This window comes from Tachyglossus aculeatus, chromosome 1, assembly GCF_015852505.1.
Source record: "Tachyglossus aculeatus isolate mTacAcu1 chromosome 1, mTacAcu1.pri, whole genome shotgun sequence".
Taxonomy (NCBI): Eukaryota; Metazoa; Chordata; class Mammalia; order Monotremata; family Tachyglossidae; genus Tachyglossus; species Tachyglossus aculeatus.
This window is the reverse complement of record NC_052066.1, coordinates 3682714-3694625: the sequence shown is the minus strand read 5'-3', so window position 1 is coordinate 3694625 and position 11912 is coordinate 3682714.

The window sequence follows — 11912 nt, the reverse complement described above, 5'->3', positions numbered from 1 at the left end:
GCTGCTTTGCACTTAGTAAGTGCTTAATAAATGCCATTATCATTATTATTATAATATTATTATTCTAATCCTGGCTCTGCCACTTGTCTGCTGTGTGACCTTGGGCAAATCACTTCACTTCTCTGTGCCTCAGTTACCTCATATGCGAAATGGGGATTGAGACTGTGAGCCCCATGTGGGACAGGGACTGTGTCCAACCTGATTACCTTGTATCTACCTCAGCGCTTAATATAGTGCCTGGAACATAGTAAGTGCTTAACAAATGCCATTTTTATTATTATTATTATTATTATGCACCTGGAAGAGTACAATACAACAATAAACATCATCACCATAATAATCAGCATGGCTCAGTGGAAAGAGCCCGGGCTTTGGTGTCAGATTTCATGGGTTCATATCCTGGCTCTGCCATAGTCAGCATTGTGACTTTGGGCAAGTCACTTCACTTTCCAGTCCTCAGTTCCTTCATCTGTAAAATGGGGATTCATTCATTCATTCATTCAATCGTATTTATTGAGCGCTTACACTGTGCAGAGCACTGTACTAAGCGCCTGGGAAGTACAAGTTGGTGACATAATTAAAACTGTGAGCCCCCCCGTGGGACAACCTGATCACCTTTTTGGGAGGAAGCCTGCGTTGTAATCTCCCCAGTGCTTAGAACAGTGCTTTGCACATAGTAAGCACTTAATAAATGCCATTATTATTAATAATAATAATTACTATTATTATTATTATTAAGTAGGAGAGTAGTGAGGTAAGTTAGGAGGGGGTGAGCTGATTGACTGCTTTGAAGCCAATGATAAGGGGTTTCTGTTTGATGCAGAGGTGGATGGGATACCACTGGAGGTTCTTGAGGATTGGGGAAACATGGCCAGAATCTTTTTGTAGCAAAATGATCCGGGCAGCAGAGTGAAATATAGACTGGAGTGGGGAGAGACAGAAGGCTGGGAGTTCAGCCAGGAGGCTGATAAAGTAATCAAGCCGGGATAGGGTAAGTGCTTGGATTAAGGTGGTAGCAGTTTGGATGGAGAGGAAAGGGCGGATTTTAGTGATGTTGTGAGCATCAAACCAATGGGATTTAGTGATGGATGGAATATGTGGGTTGAATGAGAGAGAAGAGTCACGGATAATGCCAAAGTTATGGGCTTGTGAGACAGTGGTGCTGTCTACAGTCATGGGAAAGTCAGAGGGAGGACAGGGTTTGGGTGGGAATCAATCAATCAGTCAATCAATCGTATTTATTAAGAGCTTACTGTGTGCAGAGCACTGTACTAAGCGCTTGGAAAGTACAAGTTGGCAACAGTGGGCTCACAGTCTAGAAGGGGGGAAGATTGGGAGTTCTGTCTGGGACTTGTTAAGATTGAGGTGACAGCAGGAAATTAAAATACAGATGTCCTGAAGGCAGGAGGAAGTACAAGACTGCAGAAAGGGAGAGAGATGTGTGGTCAGATGTATGGTCAGAGGGAGAATAATAATAATAATAATAATGACATTTATAAGTGCTTACTATGTGCAAAGCACTGTTCTAAGTGCTGGGGAGGTTACAAGGTGATCAGGTTGTCCCACGTGGGGCTCACACTCTTAATCCCCATTTTATAAATGAGGGAACTGGGGCTCAGAGAAGTGAACTGACTTTTCATTCATTCATTCAATTGTATTTATTGAGCGCTTACTGTGTGCAGAGCACTGGACTAAGCGCTTGGGAAGTACAAGTTGGCAACATATAGAGACGGTCTCTACCCAATAACGGGCTCATAGTCTAGAAGGAGGGGACAGACAACAAAACAAAACATGTGGATAGGTGTCAAGTCATCAGAATAAATAGAAATAAAGCTGGATGCACATCATTAACAAAATAAATAGAATAGTAAATATGTACAAGTAAAATAGAGTGATAAATCTATACAAACATATATACAGGTGCTGTGGGGAGGGGAAGGTGGTAGGGTGGGGGGGGATGGGGAGGAGGAGAGGAAAAAGGGGGCTCAGTCTGGGAAGGCCTCCTGGAGGAGGTGAGCTCTCAGTAATAAAAATAATAATAATGATGGTATTTGTTAAGCACTTACTATGTGCAAAGCACTGTTCTAAGCGCTGGGGAGGATACAAGGTGATCAGATTGTCAATCAATCAATCAATCGTATTTTTTGAGTGCTTACTGTGTGCAGAGCACTGTACTAAGCACTTGGGAAGTACAAGTTGGCAACATATGGGGCTCACATGTGTGGGGCTCACAGTCTTAATCCCCATTTTACAGATGAGGTCACTGAGGCACTGAGAAGCTAAGTGACTTGCCCAAGGTCACACAGCTGACAATTGGCATTAGGGCTTTGAAGGGAGGAAGAGAGCTAGCTTGGCAGGTGTGCAGAGGGAGGGCATTTTGGGCCAGGGCGAGGACGTGGGCCGGGGGTCTTGCCCAAAATCCCACAGCTGACAAGTGGCACAGCCGGGATTTGAACCCATGACTTCTGACTCCAAAGCCCGGGCTCTTTCCACTGAGCCACGCTGCTTCTCTAGCAGCGTAAAAGTTGTGGTCGTCAGAGCCCCAGGACAGGAAATTGCGGCAGACCGAGTCCTGGGGCCGGGCAGTTGTGGTTGTCAGAGTCCTGGGGCTGGGAAGTTGTGGTGGTCAGAGTATTCACATCACTAAAATTTGTCTTTTCCTCTCCATCCAAACTGCTACCATGCTAATAATAATGATGACAGTTATTAGGTGCTTACCATGTGCAAAGCACTGTTCTAAGCACTGGGGAGGTTACAAGGTGATCAGGTTGTCCCACGGGGGGCTCACAGTCTTCATCCCCATTTTCCAGAGGAGGTAACTGAGGCCCAGAGAAGTGAAGTGACTTGCCCAAAGTCACACAGCTGACAAGTGGTGGAGCCGGGATTTGAATAATAATAATAATGATGGCATTTATTAAGTGCTTACTATGTGCAAAGCTGGGGAGGTTACAAGGTGATCAGGTTGCCCCATGTAAGGCTCACAGTCTTAATCCTCATTTTACAGATGAGGGAACTGAGGCATGGAGAAGTTAAGTAACTTGCCCAAAGTCACACAGCTGACAAGTGGTGGAGCTGGTATTTTAATAATAATAATAATAATAATAATAATAATAATGACATTTATTAAGCACTTACTATGTGCAAAGCACTGTTCTAAGCGCTGGGGAGGTTACAAGGTGATCAGGTTGTCCCACGTGGGGCTCACAATCTTAATCCCCACTTTACAGATGAGGGAACTGAGGCATAGAGAAGTTAAGCAACTTGCCCAAAGTCACACAGCTGACAAGTGGTGGAGCTGGGATTTGAATAATAATAATAATAATAATGATGGCATTTATTAAGCACTCATTATGTGCAAAGCACTGTTCTAAGTGCTGGGGATGTTACAAGGTGATCAGGTTGTCCCACGTGGGGCTCACAGTCTTAATCCCCACTTTACAGATGAGGGAACTGAGGCATAGAGAAGTTAAGCAACTTGCCCAAAGTCACACAGCTGGCAAGTGGTGGAGCCGGGATTTGAACCCATGACTTCCGTCTCCAAAGCCCGGGCTCTTTCCACTGAGCCACGCTGCTTATCCAAGCTCCTATCTTATCCCACCTTGATGACTGTGTCAGCCTCCTCCCTGACCTTCCCAGCCTCCTGTCTCTCCCCACTTCAGTCCACACTTCGCTCTGCTGCCCAGATGGTTTTTTCTACAAAAACTTTCAAAGCACAGTTCCCCACTCCTCAAGAAAGTCTGGTGGTTGCCCATGCATCTCCACATCCAACAAAAATTCCTCACCAGGGCTTTGCATATAGTAAGTGCTTAACAAATGCCATTATTATTATTATTATTATAGTAAGCGCTTAACTGATTCTAGTATCTATAATGTATTCACTTAACTTCTCTGGTCCTCAGTTACCTCATCTGGAAAATGGGGATTAAGACTGTGAGTCCCCCGTGGGACAACCTGATCATCTTGTAAACTCTCCAGCGCTTAGAACAGTGATTTGCACATAGTAAGTGCTTAATAAATGCTATTATTATTATTATTATTATTATTATTATTATTTAAAACAGTCCCCTTGCCCCGTCCTACCTCACCCGGCTACTCTCCTATTACAACCCAGCCTGCATATTTCGCTCCTGTAATGCCAACTTTCTCAATGTGCCTCGATTTCCTCTATGTCACTGCTGACCCCTCACCCATGTCCTGCCCCTGGCATGGAATGCCCTCCCTCCTCAAATCCGACAGACAATGACTCTCCCCACCTTCAAAGCCTTATTGAAGGCCCACCTCCTCCAAGAGGCCTTCCCAGACTAAACCCCAGTTTTCTTCATCTCCCATTCCCTTCTGCGCCGCCCTGACTCACTTCCTTTATTCATCCCCCGTCCCAGCCCCACACCGCTTATGTCCACATCTGTCATTTATTTATTTCTATTAATGTCTGTCTTCCCCTCTCTAAGCTGTGAGTTTGGATGGGCAATGTCTGTTTATTGTTATATTGTACTCCCCAAAGCGCTTAGTACTGTACTCTGCACACAATAAACGCTCAATAAATATGATCGAATGAAACAGAAGAATGAAAGATTGAATGCAGAGAAGCAGCGTGGCTTAGTGGAAAGAGCACGGGCTTTGGAGTCAGAGGTCATGGGTTCAAATCCCAGCTCCGCCAATTGTCAGCTGTGTGACTTTGGGCAAGTCACTTCACTTCTCTGTGCCTCAGTTACCTCACCTGTAAAATGGGGATTAAGACTGTGAGCCCCCCGTGGGACAACCTGATCACCTTGTAGCCTCCCCAGCATTTAGAACAGTGCTTTGCACATAGTAAGCGCTTAATATATGCCATCATCATCATCATCATCATCACTTAGAACAGTGCTTTGCACATAGTAAGCGCTTAATAAATGCCATCATCATCACTTAGAACAGTGCTTTGCACATAGTAAGTGCTTAGTAAATGCCATTATTACTATTATTATTATTATTGAAGTGACTTGCCTAAGATCATTTATTTATTTATTGTTGTAGAATGCCCTCCCTCTGCCCATCCGAGAAGCTAGCTCTCTTCCTCCCTTCAAGGCCCTACTGAGAGCTCCCCTCCTCCAGGAGGCCTTCCCAGACTGAGCCCCTTCCTTCCTCTCCCCCTCGTCCCCCTCTCCATCCCCCCGTCTTACCTCCTTCCCTTCCCCACAGCACCTGTATATATGTATATATGGTTGTACATATTTATTACTCTATTTATTTATTTATTTATTTATTTTGCTTGTACAGTTCTATCCTATTTATTTTATTTTGTTGGTATGTTTGGTTCTGTTCTCTGTCTCCCCCTTTTAGACTGTGAGCCCACTGTTGGGTGGGGACTGTCTCTATGTGATGCCAATTTGTACTTCCCAAGCGTTTAGTACAGTGCTCTGCACATAGTAAGCGCTCAATAAATACGATTGATTGATTGATTGATTGAAGTGACTTGCCTAAGATCACACAGCAGACAAGTGACGAAGTCAGGATTAGAACCCAGTTCCTTCCGACTCTCAGGCCTGTACTCTATCCACTAAGCTGCGCTGCCTTGGCACCAATCCTTTCAAATTTGTCGGACTTCGCACCGGGCTACACAGTGAGAAAAGCTGTCCTAGGGTTCAAGGGCAGTGTTGCGGAGGGTGAGATTACATCCGCCCACCTTGGTGTTGCTGAGAGAGAATCTCTGGCCTATGGCACCCATGCCACCCGGCCCCTTGCAGTGGCCAAGTGGCATTGCTGTGCCACCCACAGAAAGAGGTCAGTTTAAGACCACGCATAAGGGGGAATATTGTCCCAGTGTGTGTCTTAGCCATTGTGTTCTTGTAACTAGACTGTGAGCCCGTTGTTGGGTAGGGGCCGTCTCTATTTGTTGCCGACTTGTACTTCCCAAGCGCTTAGTATCAATCAATCAATCAATCAATCAATCGTATTTATTGAGCGCTTACTATGTGCAGAGCACTGTACTAAGTGCTTGGGAAGTGCTTTGCACACAGTACAGTGCTTAGTACAGTGCTTTGCACACAGTAAGCGCTCACCACCTCCAGGAGGCCTTCCCAGACTGAGCCCCCTCCTTCCTCTCCCCCTCCTTCCCCTTCCCCCCGGCCTTACCTCCTTCCCTCCCCACAGCACCTGTATATATGTAGATATTTATTTATTTATTTGATTTGTCCATATTTATTCTATTTATTTTATTTTGTTAATATGTTTTGTTTTGTTCTCTGTCTCCCCCTTCTAGACTCTGAGCCCACTGTTGGGTAGGGACCGTCTCTATATGTTGCCAACTTGTACTTCCCAAGCGCTTAGTACAGTGCTCTGCACACAGTAAGCGCTCAATAAATACGATTGAATGAATGAATGAATAAAGAAACCTGGGGCTGGGCTGTTGTGGTGGTCAGAGCCCTGGGGCCAGGAAATTGTGGTGGTCAGAGCCCTGGGACCACTAAATTGTGGTGGTCAGAGCCCTGGGGCCAGGAAGTTGTAGTGGTCAGAGGGCTGGGGCAGGGAAATTGTGGTGGTCAGAGCCTTGTGACCACAAAGTTGTGGTGGTCAAAGTCCCGGAAACGGGTCATTGTGGTGGTCGGAGTCCTGGACTCGGGCAGTTGTGATGGTCAGAGCTCTGGGGCCAGAAAGTTCTGGTGGTCACAATCCTGAAGCAGAGCAGTTGTGAAGCCCCAGGAAGCAGTCTGGCTTAGTGGCTAGAGCCCGGGCCCGGGAGTCAGAAGGTCATGAGTTCTAATCACTGCTCCTCCACTTGCCTGCTGTGTGACCTTGGGCAAGTCACTTCACTTCTCTGTGCCTCAGTTACCTCATCTGGAAAATGGGGGTGAAGACCGTGAGCCCCACGTGGAACAGGGACTGTATCCAATGCAATTTGCTTGTATTCACCTCAGTGCTTACTATAGTGTGTGGCACATAGTATGCACTTACAAAATACTACAACTATTATTATTATTATTTTTGGAGCTGGGAAATTTTGGTGGTCAGAGCCCTGGAGCTGTGTAGTTATGGTGGGGCATTTGTGTATGTGTGTATATGTGTGTGTGTGTGTGTGTGTGTGTGTGTGTGTGTGTGTTTCTGTCTTGTCCTTGAATAATAATAATGACGGCATTTATTAAGCACTTACTATGTGCAAAGCACTGTTCTAAGCTCTGGGGAGTATACAAGGTGATCAGGTTGACCCACAGGGGCTCACAGTCTTAATCCCCATTTTACAGATGAGGTGGCTGAGGCACAGAGAAGTTAAGTGACTAAAGAAGCCAGCACTAATCATCATCAATCGTATTTATTGAGCGCTTACTGTGTGCAGAGCACTGTACTAAGCGCTTGGGAAGTCCAAGTTGGCAACATATACAGTCCCTACCCACCAGTGGGCTCACAGTCTAAAAGGGGGAGATGGAGAACAAAACCAAACATACTAACAAAATAAAATAAAATAAATAGAATAGATATGTACAAGTAAAATAAATAGAGCAATAAATATGTACAAACATATATACATATGCACACTTCACTTCTCTGTGCCTCAGTTACCTCATCTGTAAAATGGGGATGAAGACCGTGAGCCCCATGTGGAACAGGGACTGTATCCAATGCAATTTGCTTGTTATTATCATCATCAATCTTGTTATTATTATCATATTATTATTATTGCTTGTTATTATTATTTTTGGATCTGGGAAATTTTGGTGGTCAGAGCCCTGGAGCTGTGTAGTTATGGCGGGGCGTGTGTGTGTGTGTGTGTGTGTGTGTGTGTGTGTGTGTGCGCGCGCGTGTGTGTGTGTTTCTGTCTTGTCCTTGAATAATAATAATAATGACGGCATTTATTAAGCGCTTACTATGTGCAAAGCACTGTTCTAAGCTCTGGGGAGGATACAAGGTGATCAGGTTGACCCACAGGGGCTCACAGTCTTAATCTCCGTTTTACAGATGAGGTGACTGAAGCACAGAGAAGTTAAGTGACTAAAGAAGCCAGCACTAATCATCATCAATCGTATTTAATGAGCGCTTACTGTGTGCAAAGCACTGTACTAAGCGCTTGGGAAGTCCAAGTTGGCAACATATAGAGACAGTCCCTACCCAACAGTGGGTTCACAGTCTATAAGGGGGAGACAGAGAACAAAACCAAACATACTAACAAAATAAAATAAATAGAATAGATATGTACAAGTAAAATAAATAAATAAATAAATAGCACTAATGGTGACAGTCCTCTATAATAATAATGATGATGGCATTTATTAAGGACTTACTATGTGCAAAGCACTGTTCTAAGCATTGGGGAGGTTATAAGGAGATCAGGTTGGGAAGCAGTATGGCTCAGTGGAAAGAGCACGGGCTTTGGAGTCAGAGGTCGTGGGTTCAAATCCCAGCTCCACCACTTGTCAGTTGTGTGACTTTGGGCAAGTCACTTTACTTCTCTGGACCTCAGTTTCCTCATCTGTAAAATGGGGATGAAGACTGTGAGCCCCTTGTGGGACAACCTGATTACCTTGTATCTACCCCAGCACTTAGAACAGTGCTTTGCACATAGTAAGCGCTTAGCAAATACCAGCATTGTTATTATTATCAGGTTGTCCCATGGGGGGCTCACAGTCTTAATCCCCATTTTACAGATGAGGGAACTGAGGCTTAGAGAAGTTAAGTGACTTGCCCAAAGTCACACAGCTGACAATTGGCAGAACTGGGATTCGAACCCATGACCCCTGACTCCAAAGCCTGGGCTCTTTCCACTGAGTACGCTGCTTCTCTAGGAGCACTTACGTGGCTGAGAAGGCCCATGTGGCACCCACAGTCACACTGGACACACAGAAAGTCCATCTCTCATTGTGTAGGTGTGTATACTTAGAACAGTGTTCTGCACATAGTAAGCGCTTAACAAATCATCATCATCATCAATCGTATTTATTGAGTGCTTACTATGTGCAGAGCACTGTACTCAGCGCTTGGGAAGTACAAATTGGCAACATATAGAGACAGTCCCTACCCAACAGTGGGCTCACAGTCTAAAAGGGGGAGACCGAGAACAAAACCAAACATACTAACAAAATAAAGTAAATAGAATAGATATGTACAAGTAAAATAAATAAATAAATAAATAGAGTAATAAATATGTACAAACATATATCCATATATACAGGTGCTGTGGGGAAGGGAAGGAGGTAAGATGGGGGGGATGGAGAGGGGGACGAGGGGGAGAGGAAGGAAGGGGCTCAGTCTGGGAAGGCCTCCTGGAGGAGGTGAGCTCTCAGCAAGGCCTTCATTAATGCAATCATTAGTATTATTATTATTATGCTACAACTAATAATAATGATGCTGATATTTGTTAAGCACTTACTATGTGCCACGAACTGTTCTAAGCGCTGGGGTAGATAGAAGGTAATCAGGTTGTCCCACGTGGGGCTCACAGTCTTCATCCGCATTTTACAAATGAGGGAACTGAGGCCCAGAGAAGTGAAATGACTTGCCCAAAGTCACACAGCTGATAAGTGGCAGAGCTGGGATTAGAACCCACGTCCTCTGACTCCCAAGCCCGGGCTCTTTCCACTGAGCCACGCTGCTTCCACACTGTGTGATGTGGGCAGCACCCGGCGCCCGGCGTGGTTTTTTCTGTGGCCTCCTTGTCTGCCTAGGTGTGCATAGGTTTTGGAGGCAGAGAGCGGCTCTCCGGTTGGCAGCAGCGGTCCAGTACGCTCCATCCTTGGAGCTCGCCTGCCCCGTGTCCCGAGAAAACTCCCTCCGTCCTCCCATCTCCCGATCCAGTCTCTCATCATCATCATCAATCGTATTTATTGAGCGCTTACTGTGTGCAGAGCACCGTACTAAGCGCTTGGGAAGTACAAGTTGGCAACACATAGAGACAGTCCCTACCTAACAGTGGGCTCACAGTCTAAAAGGGGGAGACAGAGAACAAAACCAAACATACTAACAAAATAAAATAAATAGAATGGATTTGTACAAGTTAAATAAATAAATAGAGTAATAAATATGTACAAACATACATACATATATACAGGTGGTGTGGGGAAGGGAGCAGCTTCTGGGCATCTCCCCCGGGCCTGGAATGCCCCCAATCCCTCTGCCCATCCGCCAAGCTAGCTCTCTTCCTCCCTTCAAGGCCCTGCTGAGAGCTCACCTCCTCCAGGAGGCCTTCCCAGACTGAGCCCCTTCATTCCTCTCCCCCTCGTCCCCCTCTCCGTCCCCCCCCATCTTACCTCCTTCCCTTCCCCACAGCACCTGTATATATGTATATATGGTTGTGCATATTTTTTACTCTATTTATTTATTTATTTATTTTATTTGTACATATCTATTCTATTTTATTTTGTTAGTATGTTTGGTTTTGTCCTCTGTCTCCCCCTTTTAGACTGTGAGCCCACTGTCGGGTAGGGACTGTCTCTATTTGTTACCAATTTGTACTTCCCAAGCTCATAGTACAGTGCTCTGCACATAGTAAGCGCTCAATAAATACGATTGATGATGATGATGATGATGATCTCTGGCCGGGGCTCGTTCCCCTCCTGGGTCCTGCCCAGCTTGGCCGCCTGAAAGCGAGTGGATTTTTGACGCTCCGAGACTGACCACATTCCGACACTTTACCCTCCGTGATCCGGTCTGTGATATTGAGAAGCAGCGTGGCTCAGTGGAAAGAGCCCAGACTTGGGAATCAGAGCTCGTGGGTTCTAACCCCGGCTCTGCCACGTGCCAGCTGTGTGACTTTGGGCAAGTCACTTCACTTCTCTGGGCCTCAGTTACCTCATTTGGAAAATGGAGATTAAAACTGTGAGCCCCATGTGGGACAACCGGATTGCCTTGTACCTACTTTTAGACTGTGAGTCCACTGTTGGGTAGGGACTGTCTCTATATGTTGCCAACTTGTACTTCCCAAGTGCTTAGTACAGTGCTCTGCACACAGTAAGCGCTCAATAAGTATGATTGATTGATTACTCCAGCACTTAGAACAGTGCTTGGCACATAGTAAGCTCTTAACAAATACCATCATCATTATTATTTTTTTTAATTATCATTATTATATTGAATTTGGCCTTAAGCGGTGCCGATGGGACCCATAGACCCAGCAGGCCAAGACAAGAGCAGGGAATCATTCATTCATTCATTCATTCATTCATTCAATCGTATTTATTGAGCGCTTACTGTGTGCAGAGCACTGTACTAAGCGCTTGGGAAGTACAAGTTGGCAGCATATAGAGACGGTCCCTACCCAACAGTGGGCTCACAGTCTAGAAGGGGGAGACAGACAACAAAACAAAACATATTAATAAAGTAAAATAAATAGAATAAATATGTACAAATAAAATAAATAAATAGAGTAATAAATACGTAGAAACATATATACATATATACAGGTGCTGTGGGAAGGGGAAGGAGGTAAGGCGGGGGGGATGGGGAGTGGGAGGAGGGGGAGAGGAAGGAGGGGGCTCAGTCTGGGGAGGCCTCCTGGAGGGGGAGTAAGGACTCAAATCTGGGTCTCCCCACACTTGAGCTCTTCCCACTAGACCGCAGTGACTATTAGTAGTAATAATAATAATTTTGGTATTTGTTAAGCACTTAATATGTGCCAGGCACTGTACTAAGCACTGGGGTGGATACAAGCAAATCGGGTAGGTCATGGTCTCTGTCTCACATGGGATTTACAGTCTTAGTAGAAGGGATAACATGCATTGAATCTTCATTTTTCACAGATGAGGAAACTGAGGCTCAGAGAAGTGAAGTGACTTGCCCAAGGTCACACAGCAGATAAGTGGCGGATCTGAGATTCGAACCCATGACCTTCTGATTCCCAGGCCTGCTCTATTCACTACACCACACTGCTTCCATTCCCTCTCTTTCACAGATGAGATTCATTCATTCATTCAATTGTATTTATTGAGCGCTTACTGTGTGCAGAGCAC